We start from the raw sequence: 16,680 nt of genomic DNA on the forward strand, positions 1-16,680 counted from the left end.
AAATAAATTTAATTATTTAGGTCTCATAGTGGAACAAATATTGGAGAGAAGGAAGTTTCTTATTTGAACTGTTCTGCCAAACTCTCCAAAGTTATGTTAACCTCGAACTGTCAAAAAGTGGTGCTATTATAGCTAAAAAGCCTTAAATAAGTTATTTTTCAGAAACAGGCATTTTATAGAAAGTATTTAGTACATAGCTCTTCTATTTGTTCTCTGAGGGAAGATAACAGACAATAAAAAATAAAATATACTGAAATGATAAAAATAAAATTGTGTTGATGAGAAAATTCAGTATTATTTCCTCACTGAATTAATGAATCTAGATGTATAATATAGAATATCAGTGACTAAAAAATTGATTGTAAATGCATATGAAAAATGCCAGAAAATGAAAAGATATTTTACTTAAGACATTGGGCCAAAAGAGATGATAGCAAGACAAATAAATGTATTAAATGTAAGATTTTACACAAAAAATCTGGCTATATTTTTCAAAAAATAAGTGAAATTTTATACACAAAGTAGTATGAACATAAATGATATTAGGCATATAAAGTGACAGTCAATTTTAAAATGTTAATAAATCATTACTTGGCATATTTGTTATGACTCTGGGAAACTCATATATTTTAAAAACAAAATGTATTTTTATACTACTTTTTTAAGCTTCTTACAGCTTTTTAATAAAATGATAGTTTATTAACATGCGAATGTCATTTTATATAATTTCCTTAAACTATGCTCTAAATATGAAATAAATCTAAAATTTTTATTGTCTACAAATATACATCACCCACTTTATCCTGTTTTTTTTTTTTTTTTTTTTGAGATGGAGTCTTACTCTGTTACCCAGGCTGGAGTACAGTGGCATGATCTTAGCTCACTGCAACCTCTGCCTCCTAGGTTCCAGTGATCCTTCTGCCTCAGCCTCCTGAATAGCTGGGATTACAGGCACCTGCCCCCATGCCTGTCTAATTTTTTTATTTTTAGTAGAGACGAGTTTTTACCATTTTGGCCAAGCTGGTCTTGAACTCCTGACCTCAAGTGATCCACCCACAACAGTGTCCCAAATTTCTGAGATTACAGGCGTGAACCACTATGCCTGGCCCACATATAAGCTTTAAAAAGTTTATATTTACATCTTAATTATCCAGGATTTGTTTTTTGTCATGCTTCTTTACATTTACAAAGGTTTTTCTGGCTTTTGTTTTTGACATTGTTTATTTAACAGGTGCTTTTTAATAAGGAAAAAAATATAAAATATTAAGTTAAAATTAGACATCTTGAGGACAAAATTTCAAAATGAAAGCTATAACTTTACTAATTGTCCCTGGATATTAACTGTTTTTGGGACTTGTATTTAATATGTGAGGTTAGCAAACTATGTTCTTTTTCTCTCTTATGTTGGCCTGATGACTTTATTTTCTTTAGAGAAATGAGATGTTGCAATATAGCATATCACAACATTGCTCTATCCATATCATATTAACCAGCATGCAATTGCATCTTACCTATTACACATTTTAAAACAAAATTATATTACACTTCCAATGCCAAATGTTAGAATATCCTCCACTTGTCCTTTTCAAGTAGGAGGGAAAAAAACAAAATATCAAAACATCTTCAAAAAACAATCTCCAGTAAGAAAGCCAGTGTCTCCTTAAAATAGTAAAACAAAATTTATATATTTCCTATTTAGGGCACAGTTAAAGATGCCTTACAAAATACTCCAAGTGACCACCACTATTATACTGAATGGCTGTATAGCTTTTTAACTATAAATCTAGTTAGAAACTAGCTATAATTCTTGATCAACATCATTCATCTAAAATTTTTCTGGCATTAGCTTATACATATGTTTGTTTTGAATGTTTGAGTTCTATGTACTCATAGAAATTGAAAGCAAGTGCTTTGTTTTATACAGCAATAAAATTAATACAGCTGGCTATAGCAGAGAAGATATTTGAGTCATCCTCTTTCCTTTTCCTGAGGGTATTTTGGAAAGTCTGATAGTGATTCTATGGCACACCTGGATTTAGGGAAGTATGTGTATACTTTTGCCTTGTTTCCAAGGAATATATTTGAAATTGTACCCTTACTAGTCTACAGATTTTTTTTTTGAGGTGACCCTGGATCCATTCAGATTAAATGATTTGCTGTCATTGACATTCTGCAATGTATGTATACACATGGGAAAAAAGAGTTGCCATATTTGAACAGTTAAAAAAAACAGCAACTAAGCACTGGACATATATGTGCATATATAGGGATATATATATATGTATATATATATATCCACATGCACATTGTATGTTATATAAATATAAGTATATATATATTTTGTATATCTATGTGCATGTGTGTATGTGTATTTAATTGGTTTGAATGAGCATTTAGTTCACAGAGGGCTTATGTGGTCTAACTTTCTTTAAAGGTAGCATGTAGGTGGTAGTTTTTCAGTTTCTTATCTCAAAATAAAACCTGAAATTTTAAAAATTGTCATGGTCATGAAATCTTCTGTATATTTCTTGAAAAAGTTGGTTATTTTGTCCTTGGCAAGAAAGAGATATCATTTTTTAAAAACCAAATAATATGCAGAGGCCTACTCCTTAAGAGAAAATAGTCTTTCCATTTTCTGAATATGGAATGAAATGAGGGTACGGAAAGCAAACAATTCTGAACTATGTTTCAGTTGACTCTTTCCAGCTTCCAGTATGACATCTAATCACATCCAGGACCTAATCATGCAGGCAGGCCAATCATCAACATAACATACTTGCTGACAATTAGTAGTAATTTGTCAAATTAAATGTAATTTGGTTTTTTTTTGTAGTTTTTTTTTTAAATAGGAATAAACGTCTTAAAGATATTGCAGATAAACGATCTGTGATCATTTTGAACAAAAGGATGTGATTAATACCTTGTAATAAAAAAACTGCTGAATTAGAACTTTTTCATAATCTAACTGTACATTGAAAACATAATTAAGACCAGAAAAAGCCCAATATTTTATGGTTTAAAGTTAGGCTTTGTTAACATTAGAAAAGAACAAGTGAATACTACCACGGTTGAAACATTCCCTTTACAGTTGGCTCCATTATATAAATCCACATTTTTGTTTAGATTAACTTAAAAATTTAACTTGACATAGCCAATTTGTAAAAATTCACTAGAATAATACAAATGTTGTCCCACTCTGGGGCACATGTTTATGAATTTTGTATCTTTCGGCTTGCGTCTTTACTAATACCACACATTTACAGAAACACTTTTTCTTTTTGGCATGTATTCCTACTTAGCTTTATAGCATTATTTGCTTCTATGCTTATTGTCTTCCTCCTCCATCCCCCTACACAACACCTTAAGCAATACTTTTTTGAGTTGCTTCACAGTTTAAATATACTACATGGTTTCATAAGCATAGTTATTTATTAAATATGCATATCTTTAAAATATTGAAAGATAAAAGTATTTTTTACAGAAAATAGCAAATAATAAATCTGGATTCTATACCATGAGAAAATATCTTTTTCACAAAAGGTGAATAAAGACTTTCTTTTAGAGATAAAAAGCTGAGAGGATCCATTACCAGCAGATTAACAGCATAAACATGTTAAGGGAGGTTCTTCACGAAGAAGCAAATGATACTCTAGAGAAATCTGGAAATGAATACTGAGATCTGAAAACGGCAAATGCACGATTAAGTATAAAATATTTTTTCTTCTTTTTTAACACTTCAAAAGTGGATTGAGCTGGCTGAAAAATAATTACAGTGCATTTTAGATTTTACAGCATGTAGAAGAAAAATGTATGACAAGATGACACAAAGGCTGAGAAAAGGGAAACAGAAGTATATTGCTGTAAGCTCCTTATAATGTATGTGGATGGGTGTAAAATCATTTGAATTTGTCCTCAGGCCACTTATAAGTTAATGAGAATTTGTAAATCCTAGAGCAATTACTAGATAAATAAAAATCAATTAGGTAGGTAAGCAGATAGATAGATAGATACATAGAAACAGGTAGATACAGCTACCAAGCCAATAAAATGAGACAAAATAGAATCACAAAAAGCATTCAACTAAAGAAGATTTTTATAAAATGAGAAAATAAAAAAATATAAAAAGGTGAGAAAATAAACAGGAAGATTTTTAAAAGATGATAAAATAGAAGTAAACCCCATCATATTGATACATGTTTAAAGTAAAAAAAAAGTGTCAGCTTGTTCAGCTTTCTATCAGCATTTCTACTAAGATAAAATTTGTTTCACTTTAATACATTTTTAGAAGGTGATAGTTCAACTTATATGTTTTAGGCTTTATATGTTTATATTAAAAGCAAAAACTGGTATTTCAAATATAATTTATGTTAGTAAATCAATTTTCAATTATTTTTCATTCCAGGAATATAGAGATAGAGAAATTTTTTGACCATTATACAAAATGTACATATTATGCCTTGTCCTTACGTAAGTCATGTATGTGAAAAACTCACACATAGATATAAATTAAAATGTAATAATGTATTTAAAAATATACTTCAACACTGGCAAATAGTTTTAATGAATATATTACATAAATATAAATAATCCATTTTAAAATATCATTCATTTACAGGACCAAAAGAAAAAGGATTGATTAATCAGCACCTTTTATTGTGAATTGTAACTCTTGATTTGGAACATCAGAATATCCAATTAATGCTCAAAACTATTGTCAACTTGAAAAAAAGTAAAAATGGAATTTTACCACACAATATTTCGTACTACTTTGTTTCTACTAAAGATAGAAGTTTGTATCTTAATTATAGAAAGTGAAAAACAAGGTTATAAGATGCAGAATTGAGATCATTTTTCTAATTATGAAGTTTTTGGCAATAAATAATTACATCTAATTGGAAAATGATCAAATACATTTTAATAATTGCAGTCTGAGTAAAATTTTCAAGATATGAATATTTCATTTAATGAGTTTACATTTTAATTAAATTCCCGTTTATGTGAATTTCATATAAGTACATCAAAAAAGACAATCAATACAAATATTTTGATCCAATTGTTTATGGGTTGTTAATTTCATGGCTGTAAAAAATTTTCTGAAGAAATATTGTTGACATGAACTTATGCCTTTAATTACTTGTTTTGCCAAATGTGTATAAAATTAAAACATACTCAACATTGTTATTAAATTAAAAATTAATAATAAACAAGGTACATTGTACTGATATTAATACAAGGATTAAATAAATCTAATGCTCACATTAGAAAAGCTGTGAGCTAGAAATATGAGAAACATTCTCAACTCATTTCTCTATCTTGCCACCCATGTTCCGTCAGTAACCAAGTCATAACATTCTATTCAAAATGCCTCACAAATATATTCCCTTTTCATTCTCTGTCCAGTCACCACTCCTATCAGATATTTTTGTTATACTACTTGTATCACAGGAATAACATTCTATTTATCTACAGCCTTTTCTGTCTCCACACTGTACCTAGGCATCTTTCTAAAACAAATACAGATATGTCACTTATTTTCTTTTTAAATTAATCAATATTTCTTTAGGGCTTATTATGGCATGCAAGATCCATTAATATCTGTCCTCACTCTGCCTTTCTGTAACTCCTTGGCTTGTACGTCTCCAACTTCCACAGGTTTTCCTTTCTGAGCACAATGCCCCACACTAAGTACTTAAGAATATACAGATAATATATGATATGTTTCTTGTATTATATTCCACGCATTGTGATATTTATTGTATTTCAAAACAAATGCAACTGGAAGTAGATGAATGTAATTTTAAGATAAAGTGAAAAAATAGTTTGTAAAAATCTATTATTTAATCTGCAATATATTATAAGAAACAGTAATTTCTCAACTAACTGAGAAGTCTGAGTGCATTCTATGGTCTTCTTTAATTTGTCAAAAGAATTCGTTGTATTAGGCATTTTTCTACGAGAATATTAATTTCATTTAGTCAATTACTAATTTAAATGTTTCATAATTTAAATGTTTGAATGTCTATATTCTCACAAATACAAATGCTGTAAGCAGAAATATTAACACTCACATAACATGTATGGGCATTTATTTATTTTTAAACAAACCATTTAATGCAACAACAGTTTTAATAGTCTCTGTACTAGATATAAATTTGTCTTTGGAAAGCAAATAGCAATATCGATTAACAAGATATGCATGTCTGCTCCTTATTTTCACACATAGCATATACAACATGACATTTAGTATCCAGTCACCTTATATAAAACGTTTTGTTTGGCTGGTCTTGCTTTGCTTTCCATTGATTAGTTGGGTATGGAAGCAGAACTTTTTGTCATTTCACTGGAAACTGTCTGGATAGCAACAGAGTGTATCATAAATCAATTCAGCCAGAAGAACTGCTCACAACCAAAGTCAATATCTTAGTATAAAGCACCTGTAACAGTAACCCAAATGAAATTAACCTCAGTCCTTACTTCATCGAGAATTTCAAAGTTTTGAAAAAGTGTACAATAATATGATAAGGCCATGTGTTTATTATTTGTAATTAATATTTAACAGGGTATACAAGTGCTAAACATATTTGCAAAAGTGGAAATAATAAATAAAATAATTGACTACATTCTTAAAATTTTAGTTACAGTTCAAGATATATAACATGACTAAACAGAAATTCTAATAATTCAAATCTAAATTATTCAGTACCCCATGTTCCACTGATAGGTACTATTGGCTGTTTAAATTCTGTAAACTATTCTGAATTCTGTTTAGCAGATATTGAACCTATTTTATGTATATATATATATATATAAAAAACATTCCCTACATATCCCTCATTTTATTTGTATCCCAGAATTATTTGATTTCTCAATAAAATTTAAAATTGAAAACATTACCATTACACTTTGTTGCAATTATATACATTTTAAAAGACATTCTATAAATGCTGGAAAGAGAAATGTTGGTCTTGCAAGAGAAATAAAGTTGACAAAATCTAGTAATACATTCTTCACTAGAAAAGAAGTTTCCATTTCTAAAGCATTATTGTTACTATTTATTTCGTGATTACAATATTTTAGGTATATCGAAGAGAAAAAAAGAAAGGTGATAATCTTAGAAACAAAATTATGGTCATTAAAATATTTATAATGATTAAGTAATATATATTGTTTAAGTGCAGAATAATTCAAAGTTTTAAATCAAATTAGGGCAGAAGGTTAGTAGAGATACATAAAATATTTTTATGGCCATATTTATTTGAATATGATTTTATTTTATTGAAAAATATGCTTATTCTCTGATTGGTTGTCTTTAAATGGATGTTCAGCAAACCATGTTTGTACCTAGAAATTTTTAATGCGGGGACAGGATTTGTTTATACATGACTAAGAGTGTCCCTACTGCAATAGCGTAGCACTGATTGCCATGTGCTTACAATAAATAGATAATGGTGAAGTTGATTAAATTCCGAAGAATTTTGGTAGTAATAGTAATATTTCTGTATCTTTTACTTCTGCTCCTTCAATTTCTACCACTACTAAAAGTACTTATGATTACAGTTATTATTGATATAATTGTTATTGTTGTCACCATAAACAAGTTGCCTTGAATGTTTATTGAGCAAAAGGTAAAATTTCAAATGTTATGTGAGGAATATATTTAAAAATTGTATCAAAATAAACTAATAGAGTAGCATAAAGTAAAATTCATATTAGCCTCAAATGCCATTTGCTTATGTTATAAATACGAAAATAAATTAGCATAATTATTGCTCATCTTTAGGCCATTCTGGCAACAGATTTTACATATGTGTAATGTTGGAAAAACACATAAACTTTACCCAACAATTCTATTTCTAATATATATGCTTAATAAATAAATAAGGTACATGTATAATGTTGCTCATTGCAGGATTGTTTAAAATTGTACCATTTGAGAATAATCTTGATACAGGTTACTCCAACGGAGTAAGAATACATTCAGGTAATTTCCCTGTGTTCCAGAAAAAAAAACTGCTTAATAAAGTACACTGCATCCATTCAATGAAATATGTTATAGTTATTAAAAATGATCATAGACATATCTTTAATATCAAATATATAATTTATATATTTAACTCACAAATGCTCTAGTGAAAATATATAAGAAAGCAATAAAGATACAATACATAATGTAATTCAGAAGTTAGCATGAAAAGCCTAAAATAATTTATATTAAATGTATTGATTATGACAAGAATTACAGAGTGCAAACTTGTCTGAGGGATTAAGAAAGTCATGAAAAGTTAAAATTAAGATGAAATGTACAGGCTAAGGAAGAATTAGTCAATCAGGAAAATACGGCATGTGGCAAAGAGAGCATTTCAAGCAAATCCACTGCTTGTCTTAATCCTTGGGGCATTGTAAGGAGATAGCCCAGATTCTTGTCTAGTTAATAAAGGGAAAGCCATAGAGGAAAAAGGCTAAAGAAGAAATTGGAGCCAGGCAGGCCTTGTTCCACTATATTAAGGATTTTAGAACTGATTATAAGTAAAAGATCATGGCAGTTGAAAGTTTTTAATCTAGAAAGAGACGTGATATTATTTTTCTTCCAAAAATATATATATATTTTGGATGGCGAAGAGATGAATGGATTGGAGTGGGACAAGAGCAGATTCAGGGAACCTAGTTATAAGAGTATGCAAGGAAGGCTAGGGATGAAAGTGGCCGAGCAACAGGGTAGTAACAAAGAACAAGGTATGATATGTAGGATAGGACATGGTAATTGGTTGATTAGATCTGTAGTGAGGGAGAAAGAGAAATGGAAAAAAGAATATAAGAATTAAAATCAAACAACATATCTAAATCTGTATTATACGAATATAATACTCTGAAGAGATATACATAAAAACATTAACAGAGTAATCACTGGTAGGTAGATGACACAAAATTTTGGTTTTACACTTTATACTTTTACTTGTTATATGATATTTTTCAAAAAAAAAACCACTTATGACCTTTCTAATCAAACTATTCAATGTTGATAATGCAAGTAACCCAAGCTACATCATATAACATATCTTAATTTCATGATAAGTGAATTCTGGCTACAGCGCAGGTATTTAAGACTTTCCCTTAGCCTTAATTGTTTTGACTTAACTTTTCCACTGTGGCTGTAAATGGTGTAGAGTTAGAGTGAGAGCAGAGTATATAGACCCAAGAGAAAAGACCATGCACTTCACCTTGGCATTTCTGAAACTAAGTTTATGAAAGCATAGACCCCATTTGTATTATTTAGTATTTTTTATCACCAGGATGTAATATATTGCTTTGCAATTAGTACACAGGCAATATGTTTTGAGTAAATTACTGACCAAGGCATTACTTTTTAAATAGTCTATTCTACCCTTTGAACATTTCCTTAATGTTTTGCTAATTCTACTAGCCTAAAATTGGAATTATAGCTTTGTGTCATTTCTTGCAACTGTTCTCATTAATGCCTTATATGAACTTATTCCTGGCCATGATTCTTGAGAGTATAAGTCTCCTTGAAGTTTCAAGCCAACCTTGGAGTTCTCTTTCTTGCTAACTGATTCATAATTCTCTATCAGTTCACTTCACACCTGGGCCATGCACCACTTACTTCTCAGATGACAAACTGCATGCTAGTAGCAGTTGCCTGAGATTGACAAAAAGAACCTTTCCAGTCATGAAGCTATATTTAGTTCAAAGACTAAGACATGTTTTAGATAAAAAGAGTGAACTTCTTGATTATATAACTCCAAAATAATAAAGAATTTTAAAATTCTGGAAATATTTCAAAAATATATATGGAAACAAAAATGTTATGATGAGGTTAGTTATTTGAAATATTAATACAATCTCAGGAACATTAACTAAAAAGTTTTAAAAGGTGATATTTCCATTGTTTTAATGTCAATTCTAAAATACTTACTCTTAGTCCTCATTGTGAATGAAAACAGATTTCCATTCCACTTAGATATGTATACAGAAAAACTTTTCTAGATATTATTGTCTAAGTAGTCACAAATATTAAAAACAAAACAGTTGAAATATGTAAGAAATAGAACCAACACTTGTGATCTATATGTTGTTCTAATTTAGTTTTAGAAAATTGTTTTACACAAATGACTATGGATATAATTTAAATAATGTATGAGTCAAGAAAGAAACTGTTGAAAATATCCTGATAAAAATAAATTTAAGATGCAGTCAGCTTTTTTTTTTAAAAAAAGAAAAAGTCTTCTTATTACAAGACAACATCAATTCTATATGTCTCGGGATTTTTTTCCAATTCACATTTAATATGAAAATGGTTTTCAGAGGCTAAGCTTACATGCTAGATATGTAAAAGAAAAACAAAATACTAATGCATGCGTCCACTTTCACAATCTCAAAACCACACATAAAGATCACTCCCAATTAATTAAAAATGATCCACCTTAAAATCAAAAGTTTCAATAAATTAAGAAAATGGTAGGTTGACTTGTATTTCAGTAAGATGAAACACACAGGTAATATTACAAATATTTTACAAACAGCTCTAGCAATTTTTCAGCTAAGAGAAAGTTAAATAGCATCTAATAATAATCCAAAATATGTTCAATAGAGAATATTCATCATTTATAGCTCTGTCCTATCACAAATTTACATTTATATTTACCATGTTTCAAGGAAGGGAAAAGAGAAAAAAATGAAATGATTTTTGATGTAAGAAATCAAGGATACAGCATCAAAGAAATAGCAAAATGGATGAAGAAAAGTAATTTTTAATTTGATATACAAGAAAATTAATTTTAAGATGACACAAACTAGAGATATTTTCAGGCCTACCTATAGATTCCTTATTAAAAAATTATGAGGATATAAACTCAATTTAAAATATTTAGTTATATGCAAAAAATTACCATAGTAGTGGCTCACAAAACAGTAAAATACTATTTCCTAAATAAGTATTGTTAAAAATACTAGTTTAAAAGTTAATATCAAAGTAAAATGTCATCTATTTTCAATATATAATTGAAAGGAAGAAAAGTTAATGATATGAAAGGACATATTAACTATAGACATGTAGAAAAATAAATTTAAGTAATAAATCAAATAATTTAGCATAAAAGTAAATTATTTCAAAGAAAAAATGTTTGTTATTGGTATATAAGAATGCTTGTGATTTTTGCACATTGATTTTGTATCCTGAGACTTTGCTCAAGTTGCCTATCAGCTTAAGGAGATTTTGGGCTGAGACGATGGGGTTTTCTAGATACACAATCATGTGATCTGGAAATAGGGATAATTTGACTTCCTCTTTTCCTAATTGAATACGCTTTATTTCCTTCTCCTGCCTGATTGCCCTGGCCAGAACTTCCAACACTATGTTGAATAGAAGTGGTGAGCGAGGGCGTCCCTGTCTTGTGCCAGTTTTCAAAGGGAATGCTTCCAGTTTTTGTCCATTCAGTATGATATTGGCTGTGGGTTTTTCATAAATAACTCTTATTATTTTGAGATATGTCCCATCAATACCTAAATTATTGAGCGTTTTTAGCATGAAGGGCTGTTGAATTTTGTCAAAGGCCTTTTCTGCATCTATTCAGATAATCATGTGGTTTTTGTCTTTCATTCTGTTTATATGCTGGATTATGTTTATTGATTTGCATATGTTGAACCAGCCTTGCATCCCAGAGATGAAGCCCACTTGATCATGGTGGATAAGCTTTTTGATGTGCTGCTGGATTCGATTTGCCAGTATTTTATTGAGGATTTTTGCATCGATGTTCATCAGGGATATTGGTCTAAAATTCTCTTTTTTTTTGTTGTGTCTCTGCCAGGTTTTGGTATCAGGATGATGCTGGCCTTATAAAATGAGTTAGGGAGGATTCCCTCTTTTTCTATCGATTGGAATAGTTTCAGAAGGAATGGTAGCAGCTCCTCCTTGTACCTCTGGTAGAATTCGGCTGTGAATCCATCTGGTCTTGGACTTTTTTTGGTTGGTAAGCTATTAATTATTGCCTCAATTTCAGAGCCTGTTATTGGTCTATTCAGAGATTCAACTTCTTCCTGGTTTAGTCTTGGAAGGGTGTATGTGTTGAGGAATTTATCCATTTCTTCTAGATTTTCTAGTTTATTTGCGCAGAGGTGTTTATAGTGTTTTCTGATGGTAGTTTGTATTTCTGTGGGATTGGTGATGACATACTGTTTATCATCTTTCATTGCATCTATTTGATTCTTCTCTCTTTTCTTCTTTATCAGTCTTGCTAGTGGATTTTGTTGATCTCTTCATAAAACCAGCTCCTGGCTTCATTGATTTTTTTGAAGGGATTATTTGTGTCTCTACTTCCTTCAGTTCTGCTCTGATCTTAGTTATTTCTTGCCTTCTGCTAGCTTTTGAATATGTTTGCTCTTGCTTCTCTAGTTCTTTTAATTGTGATGTTAGAGTGTCAATTTTAGATCTTTCCTGCTTTCTCTTGTGGGCATTTAGTGCTATAAATTTCCCTCTACACACTGCTTTAAATGTGTCCCAGAGATTTTGGTATGTTGTGTCTTTGTTCTCATTGGTTTCAAAGAACATCTTTATTTCTGCCTTCATTTCGTTATTTACCCAGTAGTCATTCAGAAGCAGGTTGTTCAGTTTCCATGTAGTTGAGTGGTTTTGAGTGAGTTTCTTAATCCTGAGTTCTAGTTTGATTGCACTGTGGTCTGACAGTTTGTTATCATTTCTGTTCTTTTATATATGCTGAGGAGAGCTTTACTTCCAACTATATGGTCAATTTTGGAATAAGTGCAGTGTGTTGCAGAGAAGAATGTATATTCTGTTGATTTAGGGTGGAGAGTTCTGTAGATGTTTATTAGGTCCACTTGGTGCAGAGCTGAGTTCAATTCCTGGATATCCTTGTTAACTTTCTGTCTCGTTGATCTGTCTAATGTTGACAGTGGGGTATTAAAGTCTCCCATTATTATTGTGTGGGAGTCTAAGTCCCTTTCTAGGTCTCTAAGGACTTGCTTTATGAATCTGGGTGCTCCTGTATTGGATGCATATATATTTAGGATAGTTAACTCTTCTTGTTGAATTGATCCCTTTACCATTATGTAATGGCCTTCTTCATCTCTTTTGATCTATGTTGTTTAAAGTCTGTTTTATCAGAGACTAGGATTGCAACCCCTGCCTTTTTTTGTTTTCCATTTGCTTGGTAGATCTTCCTCCATCCCTTTATTCTGAGCCTATGTGTGTCTGCATGTGAGATGGGTTTCCTGAACACAGCACACTGATGGGTCTTGACTCTTTATCCAATTTGCCAGTTTGTGTCTTTTAATTGGAGCATTTAGCCCATTTACATTTAAGGTTAATATTGTTATGTATGAATTTGATCCTGTCATTATGATGTTAGCTGGTTATTTTGCTCGTTAGTCGATGCAGTTTCTTCCTAGCCTTGATGGTCTTTACAATTTGTCATGTTTTTGCAGTGGCTGGTACTGGTTGTTTCTTTCCATGTTTAGTGCTTCCTTCAGGATCTCTTGTAGGGCAGGCCTGGTGGTGACAAAATCTCTCAGCATTTGCTTGTCTATAAAGGATTTTATTTCTCCTTCACTTACGAAGCTTAGTTTGGCTGGATATGAAATTCTGGGTTACTTTTTTTATTCCATCAGGTAACTGAGTTTGAAAGGCAAGTGAGATGACTAAATCCAAAAGAATCAAAGCCCCTTTCAGGACAATTTGTAGACATCTTAGGTTAAATATATGAAGGAAAGGGGGGGGATCATAAAATAGTTAAAACAAAAAATCAAACCTTTAACAAATTATTAAAGATTTTTAAGTGTAATATAATATGATCATTTAGAACCTTTGGAAGCCCCAGATGCAAAGGGAGTCTGCAAACACTACCCAGCTATTTTCCACAGCCTAGTCACTAAACATATGGAGACAGAGTAGGAGACAGAGTTGTTTTTGGTGGATAAAATATATATAGCCTACACCAGAATTTGAGAGTGGAGCAGGAATACTTGAAAAAGCTCATCTACACATGGATACTGTATAATTCCAAAGTGTGGTTCCTCATTCTTGAAATAAAGCATGCCCTAAGTTTTCTCTGACATAATGTCAAAGCTCAGAAATTAGCATAGGGGATTCCTGTCCCTCTGACCTGATGCTGCTTTAACACAGGCAGAAAACATCTAACGCTAAGGAAGTATCAGGAGACATATTCCTCACATACTCACAGTAACTGGTTAGCTACTTTTGGTAGAGGGAGGGGAAACCTACTTACCAGTCTGCCAAAACACTAGAAAGAATTTATCTAATACTAGGAGTAGGGCTAGAAACTTTATCTTGCTCCCTAACCCCAAGCTCAACTGATCAGATTGATGCAATATTCAACACTAATGGCCTGAAAAAAAGAGGAGGTATTCCCACTTACTTTTAAACATATTTGTCATTCTATTAAGAACTATGAAGCATTCCAAGAAAAATGGAAACAACCCCATTGTCAATAGATAAAATAACCAACATAATTACACCCAGAGATAAGCCAAATTTTCGAATTATCACACAGAGACTTTAAGATCACTATGGTTAATGTGTTATACAATCTTGTAGAAGAGATGGACAACATACATAAGCAAAGATTTGGAAACTACAAAAGTGTATTAAATGGAAATTTTAGAAATTAACACACACACACATATATGCTACAAGACATGAAAATCTCTTTGGTGGATGGGTTTATCAGAAAGACTACATATAGCAAACCAAAGAATCAGTGAACTTAAAGCTAGGTCAATAGAAATAATCCAAACTTAAATGCAAACAGGAAAACAAAAGTGAGAAAACACATATACAGTGTGTAATGATCAAATGAGGATATTTAGGATATCCATCACCTCAAATATTTATCATCTATGTGGGAGAGATTTCAAATCTTCTTTTCTAGCCATATTGACGTATACAATAAATTATTGTTAACTATAGTCACTCTACAGTGCTACCAAATACTAAAATTTATTCCTTCTATCTAACCATATGTGTACACCCATTAACCAACATCTCTTTGTCAACCTCCACCCAATTCCCAGTCTCTGGTAATTATAAATCCTACCCTCTACCTTCCACAAGATCAACATTTTTGGCTCCAAAATATAAGTGTGACTCTGTGATAGTTGTCTCTATGTGCTGGGCTTATTTCACTTATTAAAGTGACCTCTAATTCCCACATGTACCCTATAAAAATGTGCAATTATTATATATTAACAAAAATAATGCATACTAAAATAAACAAAACATTTACTAATGCAATGAACTAAAAAAATGGAAAAATAAAAACAATAAAGCAAGGTATTCAAACAACAGAGTATCCAAGGCATGTGGTATAATATCAAACTGTCTAACATCCATGTAAATAAGAGTCCAAGAGGGAGAAGTGAAAGAGATCAGACAGAAGAAACCTATGAAGAGCAAATGACCATGGATTTTCCAGAATTAATAAAATACAACAAAAAATAATTTATAAATTTAGAAACCCTCATGTAAACTAACTAGAAGGAAAAAACACAGAGGCACATCACAACCAAATTGCTGGAAAATAATTATAAAAAAGCTTGAAGGTAACTAGAGAAAATTGGACAAAAAGAGACAACAGACTATATAAATGTACCTTTCCTCTTTTCTTATCATTTGTTAAAGACACACAACTTCATAAAACAGTAATTATGATAATGTACTATTTTTGGTATCATACCATTTATATATAAATATATAAAATTAATAGCCCAAAAAAAGGAGGATAAAAGGGGCATGTATTGAAACAAAGTGTGTGTGTGTGCGTGCGTGTGTGTGTGTGTGTGTGTGTGTGTGTACAAACCACTACCAAAAGAGAGCTGGAGTGGCTACATTAACAACAGACATAGAGACTTAGGTTCAAAAATATCATCTAAAGGTACATTTATCAGGAAATTATACAATTATAAATGTATACCCACTTCACAACAGATATTCAATATACATGGAGCAAAATTGATAGAATCAAAAATAGAATTAGGAAATCTGACAATATTTGAAGACATTGATAGCTTATTCTTAAAAATTGACAGAAAAACTTAATAGAAAATTATGTACAATTTAGAAGACTGACAGCATTTTCAACAATTTAAATATTACTAGCCTTTACATAAGAATATTTTACTAACAACAGAGGTAAACAGATTATTTTCAAGTGCACATGAAACATTCTCTAGAATAGATCATATTCTATGCAGCAAAACAAATTTAAAATGTTTGGAGACATACAAATCATATACTCTGTGCACTAAAATAAGTTGGGATATAACTGAATATCTGGAAATTAAACAACATGGTTTAAATGGTTCCAAAAATAAATAATGAGAGGCATTAGAAAACAGATTGAACCAAATGAAGACAAAAATATACACATCAAAATGTATGGGTTGCTGTTAGCAATGCTTAGAAGGAAATTTATTTTAAATGCCTGTACTAGAAGAAAGACCTCATATCAATTACCTTTTTTCTACCTGAAAAGTAACAAGTAAAAAAGAGCAAAATAAACTAAAGGTGAATAGAATCAAGAGAATGATAAAAATTACAGTGGAAACTGAATGACATTTATTTAAAAAAATAGAAAATAGAGAAGAATAGTGAAACTCAATGGAACCAAAAGTTATTTTGCTGAGATACCAAAT

This window comes from Hylobates moloch, unplaced genomic scaffold, assembly GCF_009828535.3.
Source record: "Hylobates moloch isolate HMO894 unplaced genomic scaffold, HMol_V3 SCAFFOLD_1, whole genome shotgun sequence".
NCBI classification, from domain to species: Eukaryota; Metazoa; Chordata; class Mammalia; order Primates; family Hylobatidae; genus Hylobates; species Hylobates moloch.